The following is a 21124-nucleotide window of genomic DNA, read 5'->3' as shown; positions in this document are numbered from 1 at the left end:
TACTATGGATGAATCTGGCAACTATGTGACTTAGTGGATGAGCACTTGACCTGAAGTTAGGAAGACAAGTCTTCCTGAATTCAAATCCAACCTCAGACACTTACTAGCTATGTGACTCTGAGCAAGTCACTTAAGCCTGTTTGCCTCAGTTTCCTAATCTGTAAAATGAGCTGGAGAAGTAAATGGTCAACCACTTCAGTGTCTTTACCAAGAAAATCCCAAATGGCGTCACAAAATGATACAGCAATAACCAAAAAAAAAAGAATTTATTAATTTACTATGATTAAGCATTTATTAAATTCAAAGCATTAGGATACACAAAAAGTTAGATAGCTCTTGTTTTCAAGGACCTCATTTTCTAATAGAGAGAGAAGGAAAGCAAATATAGGAGAGTTCTCTTGTAAATCAGACAGGAAGGATCCGTGGTCATTAGGCTACAACAGTAAAGCAGATAATAATGCATTTTCCTTATTCTTAGTTCTCCATTGATAAAAGAAAACAATATCTGTGTCTGAAGTCGAACCATTTGACAGTTCCAAGGATATGAGTGGCAAGAATTTTATTATTCAGGTATTTAGGAGATAGCTGTATCAGCTAAGAAGGGGAACTACAGCATCTGCCCATTAATTGCAATTGGTTGAAGAGGTTGATAGAGGGGATAAAAATCTCCATCTTCAAATGTGGCTCTTTCCAACAATGAGATGATTCAGATCAGTTCCAATAATCCTGTGAAGAGAGAGAGCCATCTATACCCAGACTGTGGGAACTGAGTCTAGACCACAACATAACATTTTTCACTCTCTCTGTTGTTGTTTGCTTGAATTTTGTTTTCTTTCTCAGTATTTTTTCCTTCTTGATCCGATTTTTCTTGTTCATCAAGATAACTGTATGAATATGTACACCTATATTATATTTAACATATAGTTTAACATATTTAACATGTATTAGATTACTTGCCATCTAGGAGAGGGGGTGGGGAGAATGAGAAGAAAATTTGGAACATAAAGTTTTGCAAGGGTCAGTGTTGAAAAATTACCCATGCATATGTTTTACAAATAAAAAGCTTTAATAAAAAAAAAAAGAATCTCCATCTTCAAGAAAAATTGATTCCAACTATGATGGTTGCTGAAGGCTGACTGGAAGAATGACCAATGGTCTAAGAACTGCTTTTCCTAGGATTCTCAGGCTCAGGATCCTAGGCCATTTCCCTCTAACTTTAAAGGATATGGTAGTTAAGGTAGTGGTAGTGTTTTGATATACCTGGCATGTGCCTCTTGGCTCTTCCTTAGGGTTGTTCAGGCTAGATGCTAGAGATATAGCTATAAATAATGAAACAATTCTTATCCATAAGAAGCTTACTTCTAAAGATCATTTGAAATATTTTTGAAATGCTAAGTATCCCAGCATTCCTGAAAAAAAATGGTCACCAATCTAATATAATTCTAGATAGCTCCATATACTTATGTGTGAGTTCTGGCAAAATTATGTGCACTTGTATGTGTGTATTTGTGTGTGTGTGTGTGTGTGTGTGTGTGTGTGTGTGCATATGTGGATAAGTATCTATGTGTGGGTATGCTCAGCTCTTTCAGAATAATGTCAATGGCATAAAAATTTAGACAGAGCTGGTTCAGGCTACATGCAATATTAACTCATCTCCCTCCAATGATTTTGATGCCGGAACAGTCATTCAAAAAATGCTTATCAGTTAACCAAAAAAAAAAAAAAACCCTAACATTTAATATGCATCTAAGCAGCTTTATCACCATTAGAAAACACGATTTTCTTCATGAAGGGAAGAAAGTAGGGATAAGGGTAGGGATAGGAGTAAGACTTTTCTAGAAAGGTCTATATCCTTTCTAGATCAGATGAAAAATTGTAAACATACAGGTCAAACCTTATTTTATTTATACCATTCTGTTAAGAATGTTCTCTTGGAAAATTTCAAAAAAAAACCTTTGCTTCTGTCCAACTTTTGCAAAATTAATTCATGTGGAAGACAAAAAAGAGAGAGATTAGAATACAGTTTCAAATATTAAATTCAAATGCTGGATTAATGACTTTTATTTCTAAGCCCAAGAGATTGTCTGGAATTTAGGACATTTTTTGAGTAGTAGACACCAGACATAACCAGATACAGTCATATTTTGAACCAGCTCAGCATAAATTTAGCACCTTGAAAGAGAATATCCACGTTTCTCGTAATACAAACATTTCTTTTTTCAGAGAAAATTTCTCCCCAAGTACAGGGGCATCAGATTAAAAGCAATGACTGAGATTCAGACGACTTGATCTTTGGGTGGGTAGAGCCAGTAGAACAGAAATAAACTATGAAATTCTTCTCTCTATCTTTTCCCTGCTTCCTTGTCCATCAAAGTAATAAAAATGTCATTTTTTAAAAGTGTCAAAATGTTTGACTAGGGGATGGAGAGATGGGAAGAGAAGATGGTAAAGGGGAGAAAAGGCATTCCATCAGCATCTCTGCACATTTCATGATCTGAATTGCCAAATGCTTTCATAATGATGCTTGCTGAGGTATTTCAGACTGCTCTGAAATCCAAAAGTGTCCTGAAAAGCTGAGAGAGCAAGAACTGGTTTGTATTCTTTAGAATGAAACTTGATGATTTGTTGCTATTCAATCATTTCAGACATATCCAAGTCTTTGTGACTCCCTTTAGGGATTTCTTGGCAAAGACACTAGAGTTGTTTGCTATTTCCTTTTCTAGTTCATTTTACAGATGAGGAAACTGAGGAAAAAAGGGTTAAGTGATTTTCTCAGGTTTACACAGCTAGTATGTGTCTGAGAAAGGTTTTGAACTCAGGTCTTCCTTATTCCAGGCCTCTAGCTGCCCACCTAGCTATTCTAGGACTACTTTAAAAGGAATGAATAAAGGAGATGAGAAACTGAGACCTGTACAATTGATTCACGTTCCAAAGGGGTACATTTCATTGGTAAAGATAATTCCTAATGAAGGAATTCGTAATGGCGAATGTCCCCAATCCAGGACAGCATTTCCTTGCAATTTATTGTCTTAGTGAGTATCTAAAGCACCAAAAAGTAGGTTAAGTGATTTATAAGGGGTCATACAGCCAATGGATGTCAGAAGCAATAGTCTTTGTATCTCCAAAGCCATTTCTCTACTCACTATGCAATACTGCCTCCCCAAATTCTGAAAACTCACTTAAATCTAATAACAGTTTGGCAAGAGAAAGCTAAAGTACAGAGGTAGCTAGATGGCTCAGTGGCTAGAGCGTTGGGAATGGAGTCAAGAAGAGCTGAGTTCAAATATGACCTCAGTCACTCACTAGCTATGTAACTATGAACAAGTCACTTAATTTGTGTTTGCCTTAATCCATTGGAGAAGAAAATAGCAAATCACTCTGTATCCTTGCCAAGAAAACCTCAGAGATTGTACTGGCATACTATAGTGCATGGGATCATGAAGAGTCAGATGCAAATGAATGACCAAATAACAACTCTAAAGTATTCATAGATTTATAATTCTAACAGCTGAAAAAGATCTCAGGAATCAAGGTGAATTCTTTTTTTTTTAATGTTGAGCCAAATTTCTCTCTGCCTGCCTGTCTCGTCTGTCTGTTTGTCTATCTCTATGTCTCTCTTTCTGCCTGTCTCTGTGTCTCTGTCTTTGTCTTTCTCTCTGTCTCTATCTATATCTCTATCTCTATCTCTGTCTCCCTATCTCTCTGTATCTGTGTCTGTTTCTGTCTTCATCTCTGTATCTCTGTTTGTCTTGGTCTCTCTATCTCTGTCTATATCTCTGTCTCCCCTCTCCTCCTCCCTTCTCTCTCTCTCTCTCTCTCTCTCTCTCTCTCTCTCTCTCTCTCTCTCTCTCTCTCTCTCTCTCTCTCTTTCTCTCTCTCTGTGTCTCTCTGTCTCTGTCTTTTTGTCTGTATCTCTTTGTGTCTCTCACTTTCTCCATCTTTATGTCTCTGTGTCTATGTGTTTCTCCCTTTCTGATTCTGCCTCTCTTTCTCTATCTCTCCATATGCATGTATGCATATATGTCTACATATGTGTGTGTACCTTCTATCCACTAGCTATGGGATTTTAGATTTAGAGTTGAAAGGGATCTTGGAAGTCATAATATAGATGTGGAAACTGGAAAAACACAAAGACATTAAGTGATTTTTTTCAAGGTCTCACAAGTAATAAGGGGTATGATTTGAATCCAGCATCTCTTCCCTATTCTCTTCACTCCAGCTTCCTGAGACAAAGTGGGACAAATCCAACTCTACCTCCATTTGACAGCCTTTAAAATAATTAAATCTAGTGGTCCTGTCTTCTCTGATTTTTTTTGGACTTTAGAGTAAAACTTCCCATTTCTCCCTTTTAAATTTCATCTTTTTACACTGAGATTCTGCTCCAGTTATCTTCATCACATAAAATTACTTTCTCACACTTTCCTAACTTCAGTGAAATTCAAACATACCTAAAAATTTCTGATTGTCTATAACATTCCTAGACCAACCATGAATTAATCTTTTGAATAGTTCTAGATTAATTATGTGAACAAAGCCACTGAATGTCAGGGGAAGAAGAGACTTAAAGTACTTCTAATTCATTACCATCTTCCATTTTATAACTGAAGAAACTGAGTCCTGGAGAGTGAAAATGACTATGTCAAAAGGTCAGAACCATAGAAATCTTGTTAAATTACTAAATGAACCAGAATCCTGGGAATAACTGTGCTTTGATTCAATTGCTAGTTGGGCTATTTAGGGTTGGGTTTTTTTTGGAGGGTATTCATTTGATTGTCTGATCATCTACCAGGGATTCGCATCCTGAGATATATAAACTTTTTTGATAATTGTATTTCAAATGAATTCGTTTCCTTCATAATCCAGTGCATTTTATATTTATCTATTTAAACTACTTTTCTGAGAAGGGGTTCATAAGCTTCAACAGACTTGCCAAAGGGGCTTACGATACACAGAAAAAAAATGAGAACTCCTGATCTAGACTCAGTTTACAAAAGCAGGGACACACAACAGCCACATCTTTAATCTCCCCTGGGACCAAGCATCCCTTATTAATGGGGATCCCAGCAGGAGAGCCTACAAGGTGGTCCACTTAAACCCCACCACCACCAGATGCTTTGGGGGTTTGACTGGGGTCTTTGAAGAGTTTCATTCTGCCCTTTAGAGGCTATCACTCCATCTGGAGCAATGGGAATCTGCCTAATTATAAAAAAGCCTTGTATGTTCTAAGACATTCCTCAGAAGCAATAAACCTCCAGACCCATTGGAAAATTGTGAGGAAGGGGAAGTTTTTCTTTCTCCTCACCTAAAAACATACTTTTCCTTCCCAGTCATCTATATCCCATCTAATCTGTGTCTCCTCCCTTTCTTTCTCTCTTGTGGCTCTTAACTAATCCTTGCTAATGTCTTAACTAATAATAAAGGTGTTAGCTAATAATTAAGGTGTTAGTTGATAAAGGAATTAATCCTTTTCCTCTTCTCTCTGGAGAAACTTAATGTTTTAAGAAGAACCCTTTAAAAAAAAACCACAAAGAATAATGCTATAATTCTTTATAGATAAAGAATGAAGCTCTCAAGTAACAGAAGACACATAGGGATCCCTCCAATCACCTTATATACTTCACCTGCTCATGGAATCTGCCATGTCTAACAAATCATGGCATTCAGTTAGACAGAAGTCATGATTGATGCACAGAATTTGGAGCCATAAATACCATAAAATGTTAGTTCTAAAAGGGACTGAGAGGACTATAGTAATACCTTCATTTAGTGGTTGATGAAAATAAAAAGCCAAAGCAGACTCAAATCTGTAACTCAGAACTCATAGAGCTCCCATCAGTTTTACTGAGTAATGAATTAAGTTGGATTTCTTTTTAATAATAACTCCCATTTGCCTAGCACTTTACAAACTGCTTTCTTCAGAACAACCCTGGGAAGAAGAGTTATTTTCCAGATTTTTACAGGTAAGGATCAAAGATTAAATTGTTTTACCCAAAGTTCATGTCTACAAACTCCTAGTTCTTTCATACATTATGCTGTCAATTTTTCTTAATTTTTTTTAAATTAATACTCCCACCATGGTTTGGGGGACTTTATTATCTGAATCAAGGATTCTTCAACTTTTTCTTTTTTTAATGGAGCCCTTTGGCATTCTAGGGACACTTTCTCAGTATCATGTTTTTAAAGAATTGAAGAAAATGCAAAATTTCCATTAGAGAATAGTGAAAATAGAAATGAAATTTTCCCCAAACACATTCCCAGACCCCTCTCTCTTGAAATCTATTCATAGAACCTTTGAGGTCCAAGTGAAGAAGCCTTGAAAAACAAATCCTTTCATGAATCTTCAACATCAATATGGCTTCAACATGTCATGATTCAACCTACACTTCCATCCCCTAAGTGACAAAATCAGCTCAATATGTCTGAGCAAAATATCCTTTGAACAGGTCCACCAATAAGAAGTCATTTCCTGTTCTAGAATCGGAGTGGGAAACCCAAGCAACTTCTTCCTCTCACAACCACCCACAGCCTAAGACCTTGCCTTTGGTGGAGCGTGGGCAGTTTGCCCATCTGGATTACCCCCTTCCTTACCCAGGAGACCTGTGAAAGTGAATAGCCTGGCCAGGACTGGGAAAATTTTGGCCTGGGCTTCATTCTGTGAAAGATTCCCACAATCGGCTGATGGATGGGCTGCCAGTAACATGTAAACGAGCCAATGCAGCCTTCCCAACAATATATTCCTGTCGCCAAGAGCCCTCCCCTGGGGAAACCTGGGCTATGCCCAGGTGCTCTCTGCTCCTGGCTCCCTGTCAGAGCATCCAAAGCGGACAATGACACTCCGTGTCACAGATGCTGAATCTGTCATGAAATGTTTAAAACAAACAACAAAAAAAAAAGGACAGCTGTTGTGTTTTTTTTCCCCTAAAGTTCCTTTTATTACCCTTGCAAGGGGTAACCTGGAAATATCATTGGAACAAAATCAAGCTATAAAGCTTGACCAGGAGATACTAGGAAGGCAGGCCTGCTGTGGTCATGTTGACTTAAACACTGGGTCATTTTTGGATGTACCCTCCCTGGGCCCTACATATGGGACGGTAAGGGACTAGTAGAACAGAGGCCAGGAGGTGAGTGATCTCCCTGCTGACAGCTTTGTTGACCCTCCACCCTGGCTATTTTTATAGAACCAGGTTATCTCTAGTGATGTAAACAGACCCTTTCAAGCGTGATCATGTCACTTCCATAACCTGGAAGCCAAAGCCTATGCTCTGCAGAGCTATGAGCTACAACATCAGCTGTTTCCAGTTTTCATGGGTTGATGTCACTTGAGCAGGCCTGGTGGATTAGGCAAAGTAGGTGGCCACTCAAGGGAACTGATTCCAGGGGCCCTGCAAAAAAGGCTAACTTACTAACCTGTAACAAGTTCTGATATCCCCACAGCTTCTTATAAAACACATAAGCATCTTTAGGTAAAGTATATGGTGCTACAAACATCTCTGTTCTGTGAAGTGGCAAAAGAAAATATCTCATGTAACCTGAAGCTATCAGTGAGTTTCTTTTTTAAAAGAATTAAAGGATGTTTACGAATATATTTTCTTAATCAGTTTCTAGATAACACACTGACTTTGGGATCTCTTTGTTTTGGAAACTTATTAGGGTACTATACTACTTTCTTTGTTAAGATAGATAGATAGATAGATAGATAGATAGATAGATAGATAAATGTACACATATATAAAAAATAACAACATACAAAATTGTATTTATGTATGTGGGTATTTATGAATATATTGCATGTAGGCATTACATATACATATATTTTCTGTTCTCTGGAGAAAGAGGAAAGAAAGGAAAGAAAGGAAAGAAAGGAAAGAAAGGAAAGAAAGGAAAGGAAGAAAGAAAGAAAGGAAAGAAAGGAAAGAAAGGAAAGAAAGGAAAGAAAGAAAGAAAGAAAGAAAGAAAGAAAGAAAGAAAGAAAGAAAGAAAGAAAGAAAGAAAGAAAGAAAGAAAGAAAGAAAGAAAGAAAGAAAGAAAGAAAGAAAGAAAGAAAGAAAGAAAGAAAGAAAGAAAGAAAGAAAGAAAGAAAGAAAGAAAGAAAGAAAGAAAGAAAGAAAGAAAAAAAAGAGAGAGGGAGGGAGGGAGGGAGGGAGGGAGGGGAGGAAAGAGAGAAAGGAGAAAGGAAAATGAATAATGTAGAAGATAGATTAATTAATGGATGTATGCATGAATTAATAAATAAATGGTTGAATAAACAAACAAGCAAATGAATGTACAAAGATTTGAATGAATGGATAAGTAAATAAAAGGATAACAACAAATTAATAGAAAAATCAATGAATAAAAAATAGATGAATAAATAGTTAAAATGAATGAAGTCCAAATATTACCAGAACAAAGCAAAACGAGAATGGTTATGGAATAATAATAATAGCTAGCATTTATCTAGCACTTTAAAGTTTGTAAAACACTCTACATGTGTTATCTCATTTGATCTTCACATATCCCTATTATTATTTCCATTTTACAGATGAGAAAATTGAGGCTGTGGTAAAATGATTGTCCAGAATCACACAGTTAGGAAATATCTGAGATAGATTTTGAACTTACATCAATCTGACTCCAAATCCAATTCAGAATTTATAATGTGGTATAATGATATCTATTTAAAATATTATTTGAGTTTTATGAATCAATGTTATTTCTAAAAAATTATGGACAACCATTTGATCTAGGGTCGTACTATGATCATTCTTTTACCCTTTTTTGGTTGAGTACTCAAAGATATTTTGAGATCAGCATTTTTCAGCATATGGACTTATTTTTTGCCTGTTAAAAAATAGAGAGAGCTTCTGGTGCTCTCATTGTTGGTATTGCGGTTATTTTGTTAGTCCCATAGAAATGGTCTTGAGACAAATCACTAGCCTGTTTAATATTATCTTTTTAATTAGAATTTTACTTTTAATTTTTAAAAATTCATTAAAATGAATTTGTGCAGTTGCTAAGCAGTAGGGAATAATTTCAAACTCCAGTCCACTCATACCAAGTCCAGGGCACTACCCAACACACCATGCCCACAATCCACTCTTATTGTCAGGAGAGATTGCAGAGATGGAAATCTCCCCAAAAAATGTGTACAATATGGTTCTTCAATCTCTTAATCAGCAGTCTAGCAATAATGAGCAGCATCCACCTTGATGATGAAAAGCTGCTTGTGTGTTCCACACAGCACAATGCCTCCAACAGAGGCTCAATAGTCCTGAACTGGCAACAAAAAGGTTCTAGGAAAACATGCTTCAAGAATGGGAAGGGGGGATTATGGAGGGAATTCAGCTTGGTTAGCCTAGAGAAGAAAAGGCTAAGAGATAGCTTAATCACTGTCCATAAATATATAAAGAATCCTTATAGGATTTTTCACAGACATTATTTTTTTTGCCTCTCCTTCAAGGGGAAATATATTTAAGTTCCAAGTGAATTCAGTTAAACTCAAAGAGAGACTAAGTTTCTTTAAATTCTTTCATTAAAAGGAAAATTGTGGAAACTCAGTCTTTACAAATGGCCTTCAAATCTTAGAGACTTTGGATTTGCTCCTCTCTGAGAGTGAGGTGTTAGAAGCTAAGATGAGAGCACCAGTTAAGATTCAAAACCCAACCTCTGCCTTCTCCTGCTAAGGCTCCTTTATGCCTAAAATTTCCATCAGGACCTTGCTCCCACTGGGAGGAGGAGAACAAGATGTAGCAGAATGCACACTGACTGGCATGAAGCCCTGGTTCAGCCATCAGCTCTCTGTGCGATCTTATCTAAGACCTTTCCTCTCTGGGTCTCAATTTCCCTATTAATAAAATGAAAGAATTGTACTATATCACCATTGAGGAACCTCCAAATTCTGAAGTCTAGTGATTTCCTCTTACAAGCCTCAAAGAAGTCCTTCTAGTTCCAGCATAGGCAACATAATCAATAAGGTCCCTTTTTATAGATAGCTATGCTTTTCCACCAAACGTTAACAGTGGCCATTTGCAGCCTTCTACTTTGAAGCCTGGGGAGATCCTCATGTTCTTACTGTGTCCCTTTTGGGAAGTTTTTAAGCTTTTATGTGTCATGGATACCTCTGGTAGTTTGGAAAAATCTAAGGAATCCTCAGAGTAGTATTTTTAAATGCATAAAATAAGTAGTATTGTGAAGAAAATCAATTATATTAAATTATAATTTTGATTATATGTGCATATATATGTATATATATATATATATATAAATGCACATATTATACATTTATGTGAATGTATTTGTGTGTGTGTGTGTTTTACAAACCCCAGGTTAAGACTTATTGTGGAAAAAAATTCATTCCTGCATATTTCAAAATAAACTCCCTGCAAAATCCCAAGAGAAGCAAAGCTTCAGGAATTAAAAAACCCAATCTAATTAGCAGACAACTAGCTTCCAGGAAAGAACAGAGATCCATAGTGTCCAAGGGCCTTAAAAAGCTTACCATTTGTTGCAGAGAATCCACTCCTCTAAGCCCTTTTCTCCCATCCTGCTAGCTTCACTAGGTCATACCATGTAGATTTACCCTCCCTACCCTTTAGAGAAAATACAGCAAATACCCAATTCCAAAGGAATAAAGAATCAGCATTCTTCCTACCAAGTGTATAGTGCTCCCAAGAGACAGAACAAACAGGCCAAGGAGCACAAACCCAAAGTGATGCCTCTGGTCAGTCTCAGTAATACTTCTGGTGTTGAATTCAAGTCCCTCCACAATGTACCTCCTGTCACCCCCATTCACATATATCCCCTTGGGCTAAATATTGTTCCAATCTATGCAAAAGTCAGGTCACCCTTTACATAATACTCACCAATATTCCTTTAGCCCTTGAAACAGCCTTCAAAATCCACAGAACTCTAGAATAAGAAAATACCTGTATAAGAGAATAGCAGAGCAAAAAAAAAAAATTAAAAATTAAAATTAAAATTAAAATTAAATATCAGAGTGCAGAATGTTGGACATGGATCCTTAGAAATCACAGAGTCCAAGAGTTCCTAATGGCTTTTTGTTTGTTTGTTTGTTTAATGAATCCCCCCTTTGGCAGTCTAGGCAAGCTTAATATTTCAGTGATGTATTACCTGTATTGCTAATTGCATTCATTCAGTTAGATGTTAGTGAAAATTAAGATGAATTATTTTCCTATCCAAGTTCATAAAGCCCCTAAAATCTTTGCCTGGTTTTCTTGGGAGTCTGTGGATTCTGGGGCAACAATTCCTGATCTGGTCTAACCTTCTTATTTCATGGAGCAGAGAACTGGGTCCCACAAGTCCCCTTAGTCAATTTGCCCTAAGTGAATATGGTAAATTACCAACAAGAACGAACCAAAAAATCTCCAAACCAAATGTTTCTTTCTCTATTACCATAACAGTTCTCACAGTCTCCCACTAGTTTCTAGTGATTCCCATCAAAGCATATTCCAATCTATTCCTTTATTTGTCATATGGCACTCATATTTCCTATTCTGATTCCCTTTATCCTACTAAGAAGTCTATCTATCCAAGGAGAGGGAATGCTATCACTTTTCTTTAAAGCATACTATGATAATTATGACAATAATAATAGTAATAATTATTATAATTTCTATTTAAACAGAACTCTACTAAAATAGAACACTTAGATGCTTATTTGATATAGATAAAAGCCCTGTGAGATATGTAAAGTACAATGTGAATTTACTTCTCGGAGAAAATCCCTTCTAAAAGCTGTTACTTTATCTATGAGAGTATAATACTCAACTGGTCTAATAAGTTGGTTGTTGGAAGAACCAAGGAGCAATAGATAGTGGAAAGTGTAGAGCTATGAGAAAACTAACTCAGAAGTCTTCTGGTTCAACTCTTTGATGAAAGTGAAGTTCAGGTAAGTTGGGTGAGATGCCTAAGGTACTAAGCATCAGAGTTGAGATTTTAACCTAAGTTATCTGACCCTGGAACTAAGACTTGTTCCATTGTACAATATGGACCATAGGGACAATATTATCCAATCCTCTTACCTTACTGAAGAGGAACCTGGGAACTGATTTGCACAAGGTCAAACCACAGGTAATCAACACCAATAGTCATGATTCAATGCAAGGCGCTTTGATTCCGAATGCATACTGCCTCTCCAACAAGAAAATGTGTGTAAGATGCTTTGTAAACCTAAAAGCCATGCTAACATGTGAGCTATCATTCCTATAATCCTTCTTTCACAAATGGAGAAGCTGAGGTTCTAAAAAGTTAACTCAAGCAAAGTCACAGAACTAGAACTATTGAAAACAAAATTGAAACTCAAATTAGCTAACTTCCAGCCAGATGTTGTTTGTCCTATTATCTAATTACAAACGTGCTCCTAACCCAACCTTTAAGCATTTTTTTCCATTTAGAAACATAGCCCCTAGTATATTATTGGACATCGCCAATTTCTAAAAACAACAACAACAAAATAGGTGTTTAATTGGTTCCTTGAGAGAAGTACTAAACCCAAGGAATTTCATTCTCCAAGCCTTACTCAGTCTACCTTTCCCTTGAGCATTTACAAGGGCTCCACAGGGAAGTCATCCAAATTCCAGAGCTTTTAAATAATCAGATAAAAACAGCCCTGGTGAGTTCAGAGTGTTGGGTCCATGGCCTATATTGCATCCCATTTCCATGAAGCTGACACTTTGGGCTGATAAGACTGCTCTCACCTCTCCTGGCTGCAAGGGTTAATCCCCAGGTCTCTCTGGGGTTCAGTTAATTTACAGCCTGAGACCTTTATCATGTCACACTGACATTGAGGGCTCACATTTCCCACTTAATTACTTGTTCAGCAATCACAGCCCCAAAGAGATAGCTGTGTTTCTGTGTTTAGGTGATGCAGCTGTGAATTGTTTATTTACTTTTCCCTCAGGCAGGGAATGGCGGTAATTTAAAGGTTCAGATCTCTGCTACCCTGACTGGTGCTGGCCAGGCTTAAACACTTCCATATTGCAGCGATGGAATTTCTTACCAAGCTGCCTCCATTCCATTCTTGGGCTCCCTGAGTTCACCAAGCAGGTGTTATTAGTTATGGTCATTGGTGGCTATGGCATCTTTATTCGGGTCATAGAATGGAGCCTCAGAGATGGCCGAAATCTTGGAACAGAGTGTCAGAGCTAGAAACACAGCATGTGGGAGAGACCTTAGAACATAGAATGTCAGATTAAGAAAGGCCCTTAGAATATAGGATATCTGAGCTATGAGGGATCTTAGAAATGATCTGTTTCAATCTTCTCATTTTAGAGAAATCTCAGGCCAGGAGAAATGCAATTATTTGTCCAAAGTCACACAGAGAATCGGTGACAACTAGAAGTAGGAACCAGGTGTCCTAACTTTCCAGCCCTCTGGTTTCCAGAGTATCAGGTTTCTAGCCACCTTCATAAGCATAATGAAGAGTTGGGCAATTCATTTAGGAATTTATTTTTTTAAAAAAAAAGGAAGGAAAGAGAAAGGGAGGAGGGAAGGATGAAAAGGTGAGGGAGAGAGAGAGAGAAAGAAGGAGGAAGAGGAGGAGGAAGGGAAGGAGGAAAGAAGGAAGGAGAAAAGGAAGAAGGAAAGAAAGAAAGAAGGAGAAAAGGAAGAAGGAAAGAAAGAGAAGACAAAGGAAGGGAAGGAAGAAGAAAGGAAGAAAGAAAAAAGAGAAAAGAAGGGAAAGAAAGAAGAGAAAAGAAGGGAATGGAAGAAGAAGAAAGGATAACAGAAAAAAGAAGAGAAAAAGAAAGAAAAAGGAGAAAAGAGAAAAGAAGAGAAGGAAGGAAAAAGAAAGAAAAAAGAATGCAAGAGAGAGGGGGAGGAGGGAGGGAAGGAAGGAAGAAAAGAAGGAAGGAAAGACAAAAGGAAGGAAGGAGAAAAGAAGAGAAAAGAAAGAAATAAAAGAAGGAAGAAAAGAAAGAAGGAAAGAAAGAGAGACAGAGAAAGAAAGAGAGAGAGAAAGAAAGGAGAAAAGAAGGGAAGGAAGGAAGAAGAAAGAAAAAAGAAAGAAAGAGAGGGGGAAGAGAGAGGGAAGGAAGAAAAAAGGAGAAAAGAAGAAAGAAAAAAGAAGAGAAAGGAAAGAAAAAAGAGGAAGAAAAGAAAAAGAAAAAGAAAGAAAGAAAGGAAGAAAGAAAGAAATATAGAAAGAAAGAAAGAAAGAAAGAAAGAAAGAAAGAAAGAAAGAAAAAGAAAGAAAGAAAGAAAGAAAGAAAGAAAGAAAGAAAGAAAGAAAGAAAGAAAGAAAGAAAGAAAGAAAGAAAGAAAGAAAGAAAGAAAGAAAGAAAGAAAGAAAGAAAGAAAGAAAGAAAGAAAGAAAGAAAGAAAGAAAGAGAAAGAAAAAGAAAAAAGAGAGAGATTGCAACAGATGCTAGTATCTCAGTTCTAGAAACAAGTTTTAAACACTTGCCTGTTTGGCACGATTTTTTTTTTTTAATTTAGGGCTGCCACAGTTCAAAACAGCAGCTCACAGCAATTCGCAGGCCAAATGGTGTAATTACCACTTAAATTGTCAAATGGTGACCAGATGGCCTTACCTTTCACACCACAGAGTTAATAAGCTTTAGGTGTGACCTTTCCATATTGTCATCCACCTGCATAGGCAGAAGATTTGTGAAATTCTAACCAGCAATTAGAGCTGATAATGAGCCTTGAAGGCAGGCCAGCCTTGAACTTCGTGCACTTAGATGTGCCTGGTGCCCAATTAATCACACTGTGCCCACTGGCAAATGGTATGTGTCAGAGCACAAAGGGAGGGCGACTTAGGCAATCAGACAAACTCCCAAGGATTTCTTTCTTCCAGGGGTCAGGGCACAAAAGGAACTACCCCACTGTGGATAGGAGGAGCAAAGAAGGACTTCACCATCCCCCCATCCCCTAACCAGCTTCTTTTCGAGGCTGTGTTCTGGAAAGGGTAATCCATAGAGCAGATTATGTGTTTAAACTGGGTGTTGGGGGCAAGGGAAAAGAGAGAGGCTGCCAATCTTACACATTCCCCAGGTGCCAAATCAAAACATACTACCTCCACTCTCCATTACTGATCTCAGCACATCCATCAGCTTAGGGAAGGGGAAAAAAGCCAAACAATGATGTTCCCAGGAAAGAAAGAACCAATAAAAAATTCATTCACTCCTCTTTTTAGGACTTAGTTGAATAGATTCTGCAGAGTACAAAAACATTTTGACCTATAAGAACTAAGAGATGATATGATATGATTGATTTGAATCAGGAATGCTTGAATTTGAATCCCAAGAGCAGGCAGGTAAGCCTCAGGGTCTTTATTTGTAATAATAGAGGTTATTACATCTTTTGTTGTTGTTGGGTCATTTAAGTAATGTCCAACTCTTCATGACTTTCTTGGCAAAGATATTGGGAGTGGTTTAACATTTCCTTCTGCAGCTCATTTTATAGATGAAATAACTGAGGGTTCAGTGACTGACTCAGTGACAGAGCTAGTATCTTTGGCAGGATTTGAACTCTAGAGGATGAAACTTCCTGACTGCAAGCCTGGTGCTCTACCCACTGTTCCACCATTATATATTTACCTGAAATACTACAGCATCAGTTTCCTTATCTGAGAGTACCTAGTCAATTAGGCAGAGCAATGGAGAGAACACTAGGCTTGGAGTCCACTAGGAGTAAGTTAAAACACTTACTAACTGGCCCTGTGCACATCACTTTACTCTTTTTGCCTCAATCTCCTTAACTGTAAAACAGAGGATTTTTACCTCCTAAGGTTGTTATGAGAAGAAAATGAGATAATATTTGTAAAGTTCTTAGCCTGGTGCCTGACACATAGTAGATATTTAATGACTTTAATGAATAGTAGATATTTCCTTCCTCCCTTTCTTCCTTCTTTCTTTTTTTCCTCCTTTCCCTCCTTCTTTCCTTTCTCTTTGTTACTTCCCTCTGACCCTCCTTCCTTCCTTCTTTCCCTCTTTCCTTCCTCCCTCCCTTCTTTTCTTCCTTTTTTCCTTCCTTCGTTCCTTCCTTCCTAACTTCCTTCCTTCCTTCCTTCTTTCCTACCTCCCATGATTATTATGAAGATCAAATGAGATAATATAAGTAAGGCACTTTACAAATTTTAAGTGATCTATAACTCATATTATCTATTCTTTTTAAAAAATCTTGAGTTCAAGTTCTTGCTTTGGTACTAATTAACCCAATTTAGACCAGGAAGTCTTTAGTTTAATTCCCACCCTGTGATCATGAGCAAGGTATTTCACCTGTGTAAGCCTCAGTTTCTTGCACTAGAATCAAGCAATAATTGTACTTGTTCAAACTTACTTCAAAAGCAATATATTTAGGAAATTCATTTTATTGTAAATGCAGTGGCATAAAACCCCACTATCTAGCACACAGTAGGTGTTTAATAATGCTTCTTGTAATGCCATTGAATGAACACTGCATCTGGAGCCAGAAAGCCAACTAATAATAATAGTGAGCATTTCTATAGCATTAAAAGGCTCTTAAAGCACTCTACAAATAGTTTTTTCCTGATTACCATCCTAAGAGTTAGGAGCCATTATTAGACTGAAAGATATTTAATAACTTTCCCAGGATCACCTACTAATAAGTATCTGAGACTGGATATTAATTCAGGTGTTCTTGATTCTAGGATTAGTGCTCTATTCACTGAGCCATCTTATTACCCAGTCCCAGTCTCTAGTGTGATACTTTTTCCCCATATAATTTCTTTAATCTCTTTGAATGTCAACTTCCTTGTTTCTAAGAAGTAGGTAATAATGTCTGTACTTCATATCTACATACTATGACTGGAAGACTATTGGCCCAAAATACTGACTCAAAGATGGAAGGAAATAAGGAAGGAAGAAAGGAAGGGAAGGGAGGAAAGAAAAGAAGGGAGAAGGGAGGGAAGGAAGAGAGAAGGGAGAAAAGGAAGAAGGGAGAGGGAAAAATAAAAGAGGGGAAGAAGAAAGGAGGAAAAGAGAGAAAGAAGGAGGGAGAGGAAAAAAACTATTATGATTTGCTTGGGAAGGAGGGATTATGTGAAGAATAAAGATGAGAAGGACTAGAGAAAGGGACAGGCTAACACCTTTCTAACAACACTCCCTCCACCCACACCCACACACAAACACAAACATACCACAGATATTGCTTGCTGGAAGCCCGTTGAATTTTTATTTATTTATTTTTCTCCCAAGGAAAGCACACCATCCCACCATTTGGTTAGCCGACCGTGTTTTATTGCATCCTAAGTCCTCAGCCATAGCAAACACCACAAAGATTTTCCGTACCGTGTCCATTAAAGTGTTGCCAACCACTCATTAAAAGTTCCAAAGGCTGGTAGGAAGCCTATTCATACCTGGTGCTGAGATGATGGCATATAGCTTCCTTGTTGAATCATCACATCGTTTATCAGTGACTGGAGGGGAAAGGCAGGCAGGTAGATGTGATTTGTGTTCCTTCTTTCCCAAGGACACAGGACAAAAATGATCCTCTTAGATTTTATTTTACACTCATGTTTCCATAGCATTCTGTCTATAGACTTGAAATGATTCTATACATTCTTTTCATGCTTCTCTAGCTCATATTTCCTAGCATTTTCCATTTTACCAAACCTCACAAGAACCCTATGAACTAACATGTGAGCATATCATTATCTCCATTTTCCAGGTGGGAAAACAGAGACCAAAGAAGGGAAGAGATAGCAAGTAAATGAGGGAGCAAGTTTCATCTCAGTCCTAACACCAACATCATACTGCCTACTCTTCTAAGCATTAATGGGATAACTTGGAGAAAACTCTTACAAATCCTCAGGACCAAACAGATGAGTGCAAATGCTATTATGGATATTCTGACACCTATAGGATATGACAAATGAAAGAAACCTTTGTCTAACACTCTCATCTTAAAGGTATAGAAACTAGGTCCCAGAAGGGTGAGAGGTGATGTGATTTTTTAATACTGTGAGTTCCCCGTCTCCCTGGTTCCTTGAGTCTCTCCAGATTCATTTTAGGCAATGTGTTCCCCTCTAAAAATGTCATCTGGATTAAGGAAGACTACGTTTCAAATCTTTCTGGACTTCAGTTTCACCATCTGTAATAATAAAGGGTCTTGGACTAAAATGCTTCTTGGGTACTACCTAGCACTGATATTTTGGGTTCTGAGGTCACTCAGTCAGTCAAGCATATATTAAGTGTCTATCATGTGTCAGACAGTGTGTTAAATACTAGCTAGACAAATTAGGCAAAAACAGTCCTTGACCTTACGTGATGGCAAAGACAACACGTCTATGAGTATGGGTCAATAAGATATGGACAGGATGAAGTAGAGAAAAACCAACACAGGGGAGAGACATTCCTTAGAAGGGATTCTTCACTGGAGCCTAGTGTTTATTGAGACACTTCAGGAGAAATCTATGAACTTGAATAAGAAAAAAAAAAATCATATCCTTATTTTCACCAGTCTTTAACTGAAATTTAATATTTCCTTCAATTAAGAATTTTAAAAAGTAATTTTGAGAAGGGGTCTATAGGCTTCCCCAGATTGCCAAAGGGGCTCATGATCCAGAAAAATTAGGGAACCTTGTTCTAAAGAACCTTTCCAGTTCTGACATTCTATGTTCTCAGTCCCTTTGTCACTTGATATTTTGCATTTTGAAATCCAACCGGGATACTCTGTGTTCTAAGGTCCCCTTCAGTGAATGCTGAATCAGGCCTTCCAGTCCAGAGATACTAAGGATGGAACAGTAAAAGTTTTCCCAACACCAATTTCTAGACAACAAATAAAAAACAGAGGATGGGAGAGAATTGCCGGAAACATTCCCCACATGGCAGGAATTCACCCGTGTCATTTCCCACTTTCACCTTGGCCGCTTGGTGTTCAGGGATCTCCCTTTGGACCCACATCCCAGCTTGTAAAGGCCAGGATATGCTGAGATGCCAACAGAGGGGTGGGGGAGAGGGAGAAGGGAAGACTAGCCGCTATGTGCTTATTGAGCGCCAAAAGAGAATACTATAGTCAGATACTGTGTGATCGCTTTGCCTTTTGCCCAAACTTGCTAGCTCATCATCTGGAAGGCTTTGAAACCTTTTGGACACAGTTTACAGGACACATCCTGTTCTGGCGAGATAAGAAAGAATCCCTAGTTTCTCACCACTGAGCAACCCTTTGGGGAAACGAGCTGGCAGCAAGCTCATAGGAATGTGTGAGCAAGAAGCCAAAAGCTGAAACAGGCTGCCAGGAGGGGAGTCTGAGGTAGGACCCACTTGAGCTCCATCTGCTCCCCAATGAACCTTGACACACTTCAGGGCTCGGTTCTCCCTTCAGAGGGGGGGAGAGAGTGGGGGACTAGTAGGGGGAATATCACTCACCTGTGACCTTTTTGAAGGGCTTGCCAAAACAAACATTTACACCAGAAGTTCTTCTTAGCCTGGGTTCCCTGAATTTGTGAGATGTTTTGTAAAACAAATATTTCTTGATAACCATATTTCAATAGAATTGCTCTTTTTTTATTTTATGCATCTAAAAACATGATTCTGGAAAGGTGTCCATGGGCTTCACCAGCCTGTCAAAAGAGTTCAATGACAGAAAAGAAGTTAAGAATCTCTGGTTTCTTTGGACATGGTCAGTCTTTAAGACCAGGATGAGATGTTGGATTGAACTATAAACCAATCTTATTCTCATTAGCCACCAATAGGTCCTAAACCAAGCCCCAACTGGTCATTGTTTGGGTACTGATTTTCTCAGACTGAATGTAAATAGCAATAATCTTTTCTTTGGCCAGAAAATCTGAGGGGCTTTCCCTCCCAGATTTATTTGTTTAAATTGGGGGGGGGGGACTAGGTAAAAGAGATTTTTTGCTGCCTAGCCTTAATCACTGAATGGGTGCTACTATCAGTCAAACTTAGACCTGTTGATAGACCTTAGCTTAAAAAGGTCAAGGTCTCCCACTGCATCCAGGGCCGTCTCCAATTGTCCTGATCTACAATTGGCCACTGGACCTAGATGGCTCTAGAAGGTAAGGGAGGCAGGTGACCTTGCAAAGCCCCCCTCACTTATATCCAATTCACTTGCATGTCATGATATCACCTCCCTGATGTCATGATCCACTTCAAGATCAAATGACAAATAACAATATAGGTCTAGGCTAACCTGAGTATTATAGCATGAAATGTGCTGAGTGATTCAAGGGAGAATTCTGTTGGGATCAATTCTCCAGTACTACTTGCTACTTATCTTTGTGATCCTGGACAAGTCAACCTCACCATCATGAGACTCAGCCATTTATATGAATCTAGTCCTCAGGGCAGGCTATGAGAAAGTTTGATCTAATTCATCTCAAGAAGAGTTATTTTGGAGCAAAGTATTTTGTAAAATAGATGTAATACTTAAGAAAGAGGATTCTACTATATTAGAGAAATTTTGATTTAGAGTGATAAGGGATCATAGAGAGCATTTAGTCCAGTCCCCATCAAAATGTAATGTCCTTTAGCCAAGGGCTATCTTGTTTGGTTGTATTTGTATACCCAGGACTTAAAAGCTTGCCTGACACATAAAGTTTAATAACTATTCTATCACCTTCTCTGTCTATCTGTCCATCTATGTATCTATCTATTCATACATCCAATTTTTCTCTGCCTGCTATCTTTCCTTTCTACCATTATAGGAAAATAAGATTTTAAATGATTTGCCTAGTGTTACACAAAAAATGGAATTATTTGGAATTTAATTAGAACTCATACTCAGTCTAATTCCAAAGCCCAAACTCAACATAGTCTAACAAAAATTCATTACAGTCAATGTTTATTGAGTACCAATTAGAGACTGTGACAGAAAGGGAATAGGGACATAATCTATGGTTAACTTGATGAAGAACTCCTAGGTGAAGATTCTCCTTCTATCAATGTAGGTCAGCCCCTTTTCTACAATTTATAGTCTTAGAGGAAAGTTGTGAGTTGACAAGGTCACAGAGCCAGTATGGGTCAGAGATGGCACTTGACCCCAGGTTTTCCTGACTTTGATGGTATTTCTCTATCCACTATCAAGGTTATCTCTCTGAATGCAAAATTGAAAGATTAACATATCCTCAAAAATCTTAGCATCTAAGAGATTATTGTAGAGACAAGTACAGACCAAAGAGCTGAATAAGATGTACCACAAGGAA

General features: G+C 37.8%; 1 long non-coding RNA gene across 1 annotated transcript in view; it reads right to left on the bottom strand.

The window, feature by feature from the left end:
• Positions 1-339: 339 nt before the first annotated feature.
• Positions 340-21124, bottom strand: part of LOC141553205 (uncharacterized) — a 40831-nt gene continuing 20046 nt past the window's right edge. The window contains exons 2-4 of the long non-coding RNA XR_012485315.1: positions 19332-19525; positions 10842-10904; positions 340-726 (exon numbers count right to left, since the gene is read on the bottom strand). This is a non-coding gene — a long non-coding RNA (uncharacterized LOC141553205). The remainder of the gene's footprint in view (positions 727-10841; positions 10905-19331; positions 19526-21124) is intronic.

Source organism: Sminthopsis crassicaudata, chromosome 2 (genome assembly GCF_048593235.1).
Source record: "Sminthopsis crassicaudata isolate SCR6 chromosome 2, ASM4859323v1, whole genome shotgun sequence".
Lineage (NCBI taxonomy): Eukaryota > Metazoa > Chordata > Mammalia > Dasyuromorphia > Dasyuridae > Sminthopsis > Sminthopsis crassicaudata.
Note: the sequence above shows the minus strand (reverse complement) of the source record. Positions and strands in the feature narration are given on the sequence as shown.